This window comes from Bos mutus, chromosome 7 (assembly GCF_027580195.1).
Source record: "Bos mutus isolate GX-2022 chromosome 7, NWIPB_WYAK_1.1, whole genome shotgun sequence".
Taxonomy (NCBI): Eukaryota; Metazoa; Chordata; class Mammalia; order Artiodactyla; family Bovidae; genus Bos; species Bos mutus.
Window position 1 is genome coordinate 17161610 of NC_091623.1, and position 14446 is coordinate 17176055.

Genomic DNA, 14446 nt, shown 5'->3' on the forward strand with positions numbered 1-14446 from the left:
TAGTACAACTAGGTTTGTGTGTGTATGTGTGTGTGTGTATGTGTAAGATCAGTCGTGTATGAATCTGTGATCCCATGGACTGTAGCCCACCAGGCTTCTCTGTCCTTTTGATTTTCCAGGCAAGAATACTGGACTGGGCTGCCATCCTACTCCAAGGGATCTTCCTGACTCAGGAATCGAACCTGCTTCTCTTCTGTCTTCTGCAATGGTAGGTGGGCTCTTTCCCACTCTGACACCTGGGAAATCCATAGAATGTTTTTTTTTTTTTTTTTTTAATTCATGAGAAATTATTCTTCTAAGAAGTTTACTGTTATTTTCTAAGACAGAAATCAATATTTATCTTAGATAATTAAGGTATTGATAAAGCCAGGTTCTCATTTTTTTCCATAAGTTAAAGATTTTTAATAAAGTTTGTTTCAGACTTAAACACATAACAGGCAAAATTGCAGCATCTATTATTGAAATGTGACATCGCAGCACAGTTCTGTGAGGTGCTGGAAATATTCTGACAAAAGTACTGAGAAATACATATATAGGACCCAAGTTTTCCCAGATCTGTGTTATTTACTAGGAAATGTTTCAAGTGAATTTTTACATACAGTTAATATTTCCAAAACTAAGCAGTGCACATTTGTCAGAAAATATATTAAATCCTTTTCTCAATGATTCAGAAACTTAATTCATTCATCCACTCATTCAGCACACAATTATTGCGTATTTTAATATTAGGCCCTATGTTAGGAATTGGATATAGAATACTGTTTGGAAATCTCAATGCATGTTATCTACTCTCAAGAATTGCACAGACTAAGAAATGTAGAGAACATAAATAACAAAAATTGCATAAGGTAGGTGCTATTATAGTCGATGAAATAATAAGCAAATTTTGCTATTGATAAGGGTATTCTCACTTGGGAGATAACATTTAAACTGAAACCTGAAGTATGAGAAATGCTGCCTAGGAGAATCTGGGGAAAGAGCATTCTTGTCAGGGAGGACAGCCAGTGCAAAGATTATGGTATATTTTAAGAATGTAAACCATCATGTGTAATAAATGCAAAGGAGAATGCCATGAAATGAGGTTTGGATTGATATAGTAAAACCACACCTTACTGAGGTTTGTAAGTCACTTACTGTGTATTGGTTTCCTAGGATTGCTGTTACAAATTACCACAAATTTGGTGGCTAAAAATACATATAAGTTTATTCTTTGACAGTACTAACAGAAGTCTGAAATCAAGGTGTCTGAAGAACCACACTCCCTCTAAGGATGCTAAGGAAGCATTCATCCCTCTTACCTTTTGGTGATTGCTGGAGTTCCTTTGCATTCCTTGACTTGTGATTGTCTTCCAGTCAGCTTGCATCATCAGCTCACCTTCTCCTATGACTCCTTGTGCCCCAAATCTTTTCTTATGATGGCAGTCATTGCTTTAAAATCCACTCTAAATCCAGAAGAGTCTTATTTGACAATTTTAGCTTAATTACATCTGAAAATACCTATTTTCAAAAAGATCATATTTACAGATAGAGGGAGTTAGGGCTTGGGCATATCTTTTTGAGGGCGCACCTCAGTCTACTACACTAAGAGTTCCAAGTTATTCTGAATAATATGAGTAGCCATTGAAAATTTATAAGCAAAAAACTAAAGTTTATAGGCAGGAAACTATCAATATAGATTTAATAAAAATAGCTCTTTTAGCTGCTATGTAGGAAAAAGTGGTACTAGAAAAATCAAGAGAAGAATCTATTTAGGGAGCTGCTTTCACAGTTTAGATAAACAACTAAAATGGCCAATGGCTCAAACTAGAGTATTACCAGTGAGTTAAAGAAAAAGTATATTAGACTCAAGATACATTCTGAAGGTAAAATAATTAGTATTTAGCAGTGGATACTACATTCTATGTGTCAAGGTAAGGAAGAAGAGAGAACAAAAGATGATTATCACATTTCTGATTTGAACATCTCAGTAACACTCACTGAAATGGAGATAACAGGTTCATCTAGTCTATAAAAATGTCTATTTCAAGACATATTACTTTAGAGCTAATAATAGACTATAAAATTAATGTAATTTTATTTACCGGAATTAGTTAACTAAATATTGGACCAAATTAGATCCAACTTTCTATAGGAGTAATATATAATTTTTTAAAAGAAAATATACAACTCTATTGGATATTTTCATTAAAGCAGAGTGACATTCCTAATTGACAAATAGGGATTGGACAAAATAGGAATCATCTTTAATTCAATTATTTAGATCTTTAATTGATAAAGAAAAGTGGGTTATTTCTTAGAGCTTAACTGGATGGTCAAAGTCTATTGATGTTTAATGTTTTGACGAGGCTAATGTCCTATATAAAAGGCAACCACAGTGAGCTTTGCAGCTTTCATGCAGATAATAAATACAAACTCACATGCAAGATGCAGTCAAAGAAAACATTAAGTGTATGAAGATTTCTACTCTCAACACACTGTTGTGTCAACTACCCCAGTAAATAAGCCAGTGAGAACCCATCATCACCTAGAATTCTTGCTTTCCTCCAAGGAACTTATTCAAAACGACTTCCTCCTTTTCTCTATAAAATAAAGTTCCTCTTTGATGGACTTGCCTATGGCTTTTTTCTATAGCCTGCTTGTCCCAAATTGAAATACTTTCCCAAATGAACCCATTTTTCTGGTAAAAACCAAACAAACAAAAAAATCCCACTATGGCCACGAAAACTAAAGATATACTTTCAGTAATATTTCACTATTCATAATATGTTAAATATTTACATTTATGGATAATAGGTCTTCAGTCAGTTCAGTTGCTCAGTCGTGTCCGACTCTTTGTGACCTCATGAATCGCAGCACGCCAGGCTTCCCTGTCCATCACCAACTCCGAGTTCACTCAGACTCACGTCCGTCGAGTCAGTGATGCCACCCAGCCATCTCATCCTCTGTCATCCCCTTTACCTCCTGCCCCCAATCCCTCCCAGCATCAGAGCCTTTTCCAATGAGTCAACTCTTCGCATGAGGTGGCCAAAGTACTGGAGTTTCAGCTTTAGCATCAGTCCTTCCAATGAACACCCAGGACTGATCTTTAGAATGGACTGGTTGGATCTCCTTGCAGTCCAAGAGACTCTCAAGAGTCTTCTCCAACACCACAGTTCAAAAGCATCAATTCTTCGGTGCTCAGCTTTCTTCACAGTCCATCTCTCACATCCATACACGACCACTGGAAAAACCATAGCCTTGACTAAACGGACCTTTGTCGGCAAAGTAATGTCTCTGCTTTTCAATATGCTATCTAGGTTGGTCATAACTTTCCTTCCAAGAAGTAAGCGTCTTTTAATTTCATGGCTGCAGTCACCATCTGCAGTGATTTTGGAGCCCAAAAAATAAAGTCTGACACTGTTTCCACTGTTTCCCCATCTATTTCCCATGAAGTGATGGGACCGGATGCCATGATCTTTGTTTTTTGAATGTTGAGCTTTAAGCCAACTTTTTCACTCTCCTCTTTCACTTTCATCAAGAGGCTTTTTAGTTCCTCTTCACTTTCTGCCATAAGGGTTAGGAGCATGCATTTAGAAAGCCCTATAGCAAATCCATTAACAGGGCTTATTTTAGGTAAGTCTCATAAAAAGCCCCAGTCCATCTTAAACAGAGGTTTGGTGACTAACTGATTAGAACTAAAATATGAACATAATACAGCTATCAAAGTACAAATAATACCATGACCGCCATAGCTATAAAATTAAGATATTCTTGATGCTTATCTTAGGTCATGTTCCCTTGAAGCAGAGTTTGGTATGATAATTCAGATGTGAAATTTTATATTTTACTTCCTGATACTCACTTTCATTAAAACTGTGTCTCTGGCTTCCATATATTCTGGATATTTTAATCATAATGGACTACTAAACTCTTTCAGAGTTGCCTCTCTTTTGTAGGAGTACAATTTACCCTCTTTAGAACCCTCTTTATTTTATAAAGTAGCTTTTTCATGTACCATTGTTCAACATTTAACTTGTCACAAGGAATTCACTGATAATTTTTTTAAAAAATTAGGACTTCCAAGGTAGTCCAGTGGTTAAGAATTAGCCCATCAGTTGAGAGGACATGGGTTGGATCCCTGCTGTAAGATTCCACGTGCCTGCAGGGTGGCTAAGCCAGGGCAGCACAACTGAGCCAATGCTCTAGAACCCTTGAGCTACAACTACTAAAACCTGTGTGCTTAGAGCCCGTGCTCTACAACAAGAGAAGCCACAGTAATGAGAAGCCCACATACCACAGGTAGAGAGTAGCTCCTGCTCACTAAACTAGAGAAAGCTCACATAGCAACCATGAAATGGGTCAGCCAAAAATAAATATACTTTTTTTTAATGGAAAAAATTAACATATACGGTTGAATATTTATACTATCTTAATTCAAATTTTAGCTTTTCTTAGCATATTTTTCCTATTGAGTATTATTTCAACAATTATCAACAAGACTTTGTCAGAAAAGCAAATATAGGTAGTGATAAAGGAATGTGAAGTATGTTAGCAAGAAAAAAATTGGATAATACTAATGAAATAAACACATAATTGAAAGAACCTCTTTTGTATAACATTTATGCACTAGACTGTATTATACTATAAAACGTGTATAACATTATGAGGAACAGTTTGGTTTTTAAAACTGAGACATACAGTGGCAAACATGTATAATACAACCATTACTAATTTAAGTTCAGAGTCTGAGGCAGTGTCATGTGCTGTTCACTCGCCATAAAGCACTAGTATTTCCTCTTGTCTGCCCTTACTACCTTCTGTGATCCATGACTCAGCACTTCTTTCTGAATATCTAATAATGTATATACTGCAGGCACTCAATTTACTCTTTGGAATCCCAACTTGACTGGAATCAGGAGATGGTTCTAGGAACTTAATTATGAAGGCTGCCTTAGAGTTGGTGGCTGCATCATTATATCTTCAAGAGGACTTTTCTAAACTTTGTAAATGAAACTAGGAATTTAAGGTATAAACAAGGAACCTCCCTTGCCAGGTAGCCCACTGGAAACTTACAAAACCAGAGTTTCAATTAATTGTAAACGGAAAAGATGGACTATACCAAGAGGGATGATAAAGCTAATGAAAACTAAATAAATTTAAAATTGATACATTATTTAAATAAGCATTAAAATCTGTTATGGTTTCTCTAAAATCATGAAAAAACAAAAATAATAATGTATAAAATATGCATATGTTATCAAAAATCAACACAGCAGACCTAGTATAAATAGTTAAAACTTTTTTGAACTTCAGAACACATTTCTATGACAGCATGTTTCTGTACCTTTAGAAATCCACTGGATTTATTCCACTGGTTAAGATAAAGAATATGTCAATCATTTTGCTCTTTGAACATGCCTCTCCTCTTAGTTCTTCCATACAGTTCAGTGTGTGCTGTTCTCTGAAAGATATATGCATCATTTGTCTCCTCAGTCTTCCTTAAGCACATATATACATCTCATTTTCATCTTTACAAAGTGGTAAAGCTGATTGGATATGCTGTTGTTTTCAATCTCAAGTATTTGTACAAAATCTACTAAATATAGTCTTCATTAATGATGTAGGTGTAACACAATTTTGCCTTTAACTTCTTGGAAGTTAAACACCTTTAACCTTTTTCCAGATGTGCCTGAGAATTAAATTGACATAAAACAGATAGATTAAAACCCCCTGATACTAGTAAAGTTTAAAGATAGTAGGAGAAGGGAATGACAATGGATGAGATGGTTGGATAACATCACCAACTCAACGGACATGAGTTTGAGCAAGCTCTGGCAGCTGACAATGGACAGGGAGGCCTGGCATGCTGCAGTCCATGGGGTCACAAAGAGTTGATCATGATTGAGTGATGGAACAACAACAAAAAATAGATTAACAAGTGAAAAGCATACATATTTATGTAAGTTGTGACAGAGGAGCCCTCATAAGGACATGAAAAAAGACCCAGAAAAATGGCAAAATCTCAATACATTTATACTGGTTTGAACAAAGGGAGACAATTGTAGAAAAGTAACTGAAATATACAGGGAGATTAAAGGAAGATAAGAATTATTTTAACAAAGTTTGAAGCCAGTAGGAACCTGAAACATCTTGTAGTTGTCTGAAGATTCTTCAATCACTATGTCAAGCGACACAGACGTTTCTCTTGCTTCATATGATGAAGATCAGGGATCTACACTTATCCGAAAAGCTAGAGAGGCACCATTTGTCCCCACTGGAATGGCAGGTTTTGCAGCAATTGTTGCATATGGATAATATAGATTGAAGAACAGGGGAATACTAAAATGTCTGTTCACCTGATCCACATGCGTGTGGCAGCCCAAGGCTTCGTTGTGGGAGCAGTGACTCTTGGTATGGCCTATTCCCTGTATCAAGAATTCTGGGCAAAGCCTAAATCTTAGAAGGGGAGATGCCATCTTGGACTTGGTGGTAGTGGTGCTTGCTTTAGTTAGACATCTCATATTGAGGTTATATGTTTATGCTGAAAATAAATGTTTGGGTCAGACAAGAACATGGTAATTTGAATATTGGCTTCCTTTCTTGCAGGCTTGATTTGCCTGGTGACCAAATTCCTGGTGACTAGTTCACTAGCTAGGTCCTTCAGGGGAGTCAGATCAGCACAAAAGAAACATGTCACTTTTAAATACAGTTGATAACGGTACCTATCCACCTCCTTAAACTCTTCTGTTGAAATTAGTTCTAAAAAGACAACATGCCAATCCTGAAATGCTCCCAGTTGCTGCAGAATATCATATGTTTTTAATGTAATGTAGGAATCCTATTTACCGCAGTTAATTTAATTTTCTCTTGTAGACTGAGTGCTGTTTTAAGGTCTGTTAGCTCTTGAGGAACCTTTCAGAACAGTGCATGGAATACATTTTAAACCTCCCTGCAAGTCTATGTGCTTTTAAACCAAACCTAAAAAGCTGGTGATAGAGCCACTTTGAAGTAGTATTTATTTTAGAATCATAGTTATGGGCATGAGAATAACTTAAATTGTAGATCCCCTTTAGTTCTTTTGTAATTGCAGAATTATATTTTGCTGTTCTTATATTAGAATGATATTAAATGTTATTTTGAAACAAATGCATGTTTTAAGTGCTAATGCAAAGGTAAATGAAAATTTTTGTAAAGGTAAATTTTTAAATGTGTGCAGGAAGTTTATTTTCTCCAAAAGAATCATCAACTAAATAAAATGCCTGTAATGAAAGTGATTGATGAGCAAGCTGGTTTGGTCAGACATTATACAAACTTTTGGTATATCACAGAATGCTTTGCTGTACTTGTGAAATTCCCTTGTCTAATCTTAATTTACATTCCATGGTGATAACTTGGTAAATGTAGTGTTATTAAAGTAAGTGAACCCTTCCAAAAAAAATTATTTGAACAAAGTCTGTTTATTCTCTCTGCAGAATTCTTATTCTCTCTCAGCTTTGATTCCCAGTCAAAAAATATTTCTTTTCTCCTAGTACATGGAGCACATCTCTCACATGGGAGTTTTTAATCTCTTGTTTCAGGAACAAAAGGAGATTTGAATGCTCACTCTTCTTGCATCCACTGTTTTTAGTGCCTTTAGCTCAAAATAATTCTTATGACAAAGTGACATATTTTGAGGTGGGATATTCTTCTACCCTTCAATGTCATACACAGTAAACTTTTGTTGATTGAATATGATAATCTGAGACCAGCTAAATATCCTACTCTCTAAATTAGTTGGATAAAATAGAGACACCTTAACACATAGGTCTGTTTATACCACTGTAATAAAATCAAAGAATTGTTTTACTAAAGCCTTTTTCCCCTGGCAGATAATGAAAACTTGTAGCCATTTTTCCAAACAAACCTCTCTACACATCATTTACTTTCTCAGATGCAAAGTTGACATCACTATTAAACATCTGTACAGTGGAGCAATATGTTTTAAATTACTTACAGCACTGTTAGAAGCTTGGATCATCATTCCTAGTAGCTGTCTGCACAGTAACCAGCTATCATGTGTAGGCAGACAGCCTAGTTACAATTAATGAGCTTGATCCTTCCAGCAATTGCTTCAGACATTATATCTCATTCTTAAGAGAGTCTCTATAAAATACCATGTTCTTGAAGTTCAGAAACATTTGAAATTTTTTTTATGGAGCACTAGTAAATCCTTTCTTGAAAAAAAAAACGAGAGAAAGAAAAAGAGAAAAAAGTAAAAAAAAAACAAAATTCACATAGGTGCAATTTTGGATCCTTATAGATAGAAAACTCCCTGACTGGCTTGTGGTATTTTTTGGACGATTAAAAAGACAGACTGTATGTTACTGATAAACTAAGGCTAATTCAACAGTTGAAAAGTCCTTTCTGGTAAGTGATGTTTTATTTGATTTATAATGATGAATTATTGATACAATAACTGAGACATTCTACTAGCATTTTTGACACAGGAGAATCTTTAGCTTTGATATGCAATCTGTGAACATAAATGCCCATAATGGCCAATATAGAATATTAAGCATTCTGGGTTCAGTAAATGTTCCACATAGTATAGCATATAGAAGTCATGGTAGTAAGAATATAAAAGGAAGCTTAACTTAAAAAATGGGTTATACTCATAGGCAATCAATGGAGAAGGTTAGGGAGATTAAATTTTGTACATAAAGGTTCTCTAAAACAGATACGGTATTTTATGAATATATACTTTATAATATAGCATATACATAATTTCCCTAAATGTATGTTAAAGAATATAATTTCTCTAAATATTATGTAATCTTCAGAAATTAAAAAGTATAGTTTTGTCGCTCAGTCATGTCCGACTCTTTGCGACCCCATGGACTGTAGCCTACAAGGTTCCTCCATCTCCATTGGATTTTCCAGGCAAGAATACTGGAGTGGGTTGTCATTTTCTTCTCCAGAGAATCTTCCTGACCCAGGGATCAAACCCAGGTCTCCCACGTTGTAGGCAGACGCTTTACCGTTCTGAGTCACCAGGGAAGTCAAAGGAGGCTAAGCACCAAAGAACTGATTAAAAAGTATAGAAGTCTTACAAATAGTAGTAATGTGATTAAGAAGAGAAGTGTAAAATACAATTAAATTATACTACATTTTCTCTTATAAAAAAAAAAAAGTGTTGACAATCAGTCAGCTAAAGTGAGAAAGCCAAGCCAAAGTTCGTATTTGCCTACATCATAGAATTTTTAACTTAAGTAATCTGGATGGTTACATAATGTTATGGTGTTTTATTCCCTTAACATATCTAAGAAAATATTTAACATATAGCATATAAAGAGGATATTTATACAATACAAACAATTGAATATTGAAAATTATAAGAACACAATGCAATTTTAAGGATGTTATTGGCTTGTATTTAGTTTTTAAAAGAGTTTTGTTAATGAAGACAATGATAATTACAGTATGATAAATCTCATTATGGCCCTGATGGTTTTGTAGTTAGTGGCATCATAATTTTCAGTACCTTTCTATTTATATTTCTAGTAGGCTATATGAATTGAAATATTTAATGCTTTAATTATTGCACACTAACTGTTGCTGCCTGACCTGCCTATAGGTTTCTCAAGAGGCAGGTCAGGTGGTCTGGTATTCCTATCTAATTCAGAATTTTCCACAGTTTATTGTGATCCACAGAGTCAAAAGCTTTGGCATAGTTAATAAAGAAGAAATAGATGTTTTTCTGGAGCTCTCTTGCTTTTTCGATGTTCCAGCAGATGTTGGCAATTTGATCTCTGGTTCCTCTACCTTTTATAAAACCAGCCTGAGCATCTGGAAGTTCACGGTTCACATACTGCCGAAGCCTGGATTGGAGAATTTTAAGAATTACTTTACTATCGTGTGAGATGAGTGCAATTCTGTGGTAGTTTGAGCATTCTTTGGCATTGCCTTTCTTTGGGATTGGAATGAAAACACCTTTTCCAGGACTGTGGCCACTGCTGAGTTTTCCAAATTTGCTGGCATATTGAGTGCAGCACTTTCACAGCATCATCTTTCAGGATTTGAAGTAGCTCAACTGGAATTCTATCACCTTCACTAGCTTTGATCATAGTGATGCTTCCTAAGGCCCACTTGACTTCACGTTCCAGGATGTTTGGCTCTAGATGAGTGATCACACCATCGTGATTATCTGGGTCGTGAAGATCTTTTTTTGTACAGTTCTTCTGTGTATTCTTCCCACCTCTTCTTAATATCTTCCACTTCTGTTAGGTCCCTACCATTTCTGTCCTTTATTGTGCCTATTTTGCATTAAATCTTCCCTTGGTATCTCTAATTTTCTTGAAGAGATCTCTAGTCTTTCCCATTCTATGTTTTCCTCTATTTCTATGCACTGATCCCTGAGGAAGGCTTTCATATCTCTCCTTGCTATTCTTTGGAACTCTGCATTCAAATGGGTATCTCTTTCCTTTTCTTCTTTGTTTTTTGCTTCCCTTCTTTTCAAAGCTATTTGTAAGGCCTCCCCAGACAACCATTTTGCTTGAATAACAGACTGGTTCCAAATAGGAAAAGGAGTACGTCAAGGCTGTATATTGTCACCCTGTTTATTTAAACTATATGCAGAGTACATCATGAGAAACACTGGGCTGGAGGAAGTACAAGATGGAGTCAAGATTGCTGGGAGAAATATCAATAACCTCAGATATGCAGATGACACCACCCTTATGGCAGAAAGTGAAGAGGAACTAAAAAGCCTCTTGATGAAAGTGAAAGAGGAGAGTGAAAAAGTTGGCTTAAAGCTCAACATTCAGAAAACTAAGATAATGGCATCTTGTCCCATCACTTCATGGTAAATAGATGGAGAAACAGTTGAAACAATGGCCAACTTTATTTTTCTGGGCTCCAAAATCACTGCAGATGGTGATTGCAGCCATGAAATTTAAAGACGCTTACTCCTTGAAAAGAAAGTTATGACCAACCTGGACAGCATATTAAAAAGCAGAGACATTACTTTGTCAACAAAGGTCTGTTTAGTCAAAGCTATGGTTTTTCCAGTGGTCATGTATGGATGTGATAGTTTGACTATAAACAAAGCTAAGCGCCGAAGAATTGATGCTTTTGAACTGTGGTGTTGGAGAAGACTCTTGAGAGTCCCTTGGACTGCAAGGAGATCCAACCAGTCCATCCTAAAGGAGATCATTCCTGGGTATTCATTGGAAGGACTGATGTTGAAGCTGAAACTTCAATACTTGGCCACCTGATGCAAAGAGCTGACTCATTGGAAAACACCCCGATGCTGGGAAAGATTGAGGACAGGGTGAGAAGGGGACGACAGAGGATGAGATCATTGGATGGCATCACTGACTCGATGGACATGGGTTTGGGTGGACTGCGGGAGTTGGTGATGGACAGGGAGGCCTGATGTGTTGCAGTTCATGGGGTCACAGAGTCAAACACGACTGAGCAACTGAACTGAACTATTGCACACTATCCAGTGGTATGATGGTTAATTTATGTATCAACTTGACTGGATTAAGGGGTTCCCAGATATTTGGCTAAACATTATGACTGAGTAAGGTTTCCCAGGTGACTCAGTGGTAAAGAATTTGCATGTCAATGCAGGAGATGCAAGAGACAAGGTTTTGAGGGTTTTATCTCTGGGTTGAGAAGATCCCCTGGAGAAGGAAATGGCAACCCACTCCAATATTCTTGCCTGGGAAATCCCTTGGACAGAGGAGCCTGATGGGCTCCAGTGCCCTGCATTGGTATTACTGAATATTTCTGTGAGGGTGTCTTCAGATGAGATTAATATTTGAATCAGTAAACTGCACAGAGGAGATTGCCCTCTGTTCAGGAGATTGTAGATGAGAATCATCCAGTTGGTTGAGGGCCTGAATAGAACAAAAATCAGAGGAAAGAAAAATTTGCTCTTTTCTTGATAGCTTAAGCTAGAACATCGGTTTTTTTCCTGCACTTGGACTGGGACCTACACAACAGTTCTCTTTGATTTTCAAGCCTCAAACTTGAACCATCACTCCAGGTTTGCTGAGTAGACTCTGCAAACACCCTAGTTGGCATTTGGGCAGGAAATTTCAAGTTCTCTGTATTCAGAGTATGGCAAACCCTGAGTTTTTTCTTTTACTTTTTATAGAGGGAAATAGTCAGAAGAAGGATTTCCTCAATAGATAAACAGAAATAATGAAGTCGATCACAAAGAAAATTATTTTAGATTTCATCAAATAAAACTAAAATGTTTCTGTATATTTAAAACTCCAACAATAAGATAATTTCCAAAGGTAAACTTAGAAAACTATGTTAAATATGACAAAAATACAAATTCTTTAACAAAAATTTAAGGAGATAATTTCATTTAAAGATGAAAATGAATAAAATGCGTTATTAGTTAACTCTAACTAATAAACAAACAGTTGAAAATTATGGTGGCTCAGATAGTTAAGAATCTTCCTGCAATACAGGAGACCCAGGTTTGATCCCTGTGTTGGGAAAATCCCATGGAAATGGAAATGGTTGTCCACTCCAGTATTCTTGCCTTAAGAATCATTTGGACAGAGGAGTCCATGGGGTCACAAAGAGTCAGACACACTGATTAACTAACACATACACACACACAATTTTATGTTTATTTCCAATTCTCAATACTAAAAAATAGTATACTTCAGTACAGAAAAATGATCACCTTATGTTACTGGTAATAATGTAAATGACAACTTTTTAGGAAGGTGACTAGATAAGATAAATCAAAAGTCTTCAAAAATTAAAAGCATTTTGATTTTATATTTCCACTTTCAGGAATATTTCAAAAGAAAATTCATGCACATGAATAAAGATTTATGCAATAGTTGCTCATCACATAATGAAAGCAGAAACAATGTAAGTGCCCAGTAAGAATGATGGCTGGGTGAGATTATTTAATATAAGTGTTTTAAAATCAGTTAATCCCTGATAAATCTGTAAGTGTTTGCTGATATTTAGTCATCTTTCTGCAGTACAGATTTTTTGCACATCAAAAATTTAAAATAAATTTTTGCCTCCATCAATATGAAGGCATTCATACTCTTATTTTGCAAATGAAAAAAGTCATTTTTATTATTTTATCTCATGTAATTTTATTTTATTTTTTTAATTGTTAACAAATGTTTACAGATAAATGTACGACTTAAACATCAAGCAAAATGACATTAACTATTGGACAAAGTTTCAATATTTTTAAACATAATATTATATAAAATAATCTGAAATAAAAGCATTGAATAAATTTAAAATATAACTTAAAAAATGCAGTATAAAAAAAAATTAGCATGCTCAAACACATTTGGTCTGCTGTTAAGGCTTTCCCTAAATATCACATAGTCTGCCAAATCAAGACAGATGACATTTGCCTTCAATTGTGACCATCCATTTTGCAAATATGACTGTATTTGACCAGAAAATTAGATCTTAAGTGTTTATAAATACATGTGCTTCTCTCCTGTTTCTGAAAATACATAGGATAAATATGCTAACCAAATGGTATCCTGTATATTCAGCCCTATTGGAAGTGGATTGCACTTCTGCATATGAAATTCTAACGTAATTTAGTAAAACAAAAACATATTACCTGCTAACAAACTTTATAGAAAAATATTTTACTTCAAATTGAGTGTTATTAGCATTATATTGACAATGGAATTACAAACATACCTCAGGGAGATCGTGGTTTAGTTCCAGACCATCCCAATAAAGTGTATATTGCAATAGAGTCACATGAATTTGGAGGTTTCTAGGAGAAGGCGATGGCACCCCACTCCAGTACTCTTGCCTGGAAAATTCCATGGATGGAGGAGCCTGGTGGGCTTCAGTCCGTGGGGTCGCTAAGAGTCAGACACGACTGAGTGACTTCACTTTCACTTTTCACTTTCATGCATCGGAGAAGGAAATGGCAACCCAATCCAGTGTTGTTGCCTGGAGAATCCCAGGGACAGGGGAGCCTGGTGGGCTGCCGTCTGTGGGGTCGCACAGAGTTGGACACGACTGAAGTGACTTAACAGCAGCAAGAGCATAAAAATGTTATGTTTATAGTAACTGTAGTCTATGAAGTGTGCAATAGCATTATGTCTAAAAATTTTACATTTGTTGTTATTTAGTTGCTAAGTTTTGTCAGACTCTTTTATGAACCTATGGAACCTATGGACTCTGAGGAGCCTGGCAGACTACAGTCCATGGGCCTCAAAGTATCAGACATGACTGAGTAAGTAAGCATGCACGACTGATCAGGGGGATGGTTGCTAAAGGTTTCTGTGGTTGTGGAAGTTTCCTAAAATAAGAAAACAATTGAAGTCTGCTGTATCAATTGACTCTTCCTTTCACCGATGATTCATCTGTATCATGCAATGCCGTTGATAGCATTGTACTCACAGTAGAACTTCTTTCAAAATTGAACTGTCTCACACTCTGCCATTGCTTTATCAACTAAGTT

The 14446-nt window shown here is 35.9% G+C and overlaps 1 pseudogene; it reads left to right on the plus strand.

Moving 5' to 3' along the window:
* The first annotated feature begins 6159 nt into the window (after window positions 1-6159).
* Window positions 6160-6440, plus strand: LOC106701328 (HIG1 domain family member 1A, mitochondrial pseudogene; annotated as a pseudogene).
* The last annotated feature ends 8006 nt before the right edge of the window (window positions 6441-14446 follow it).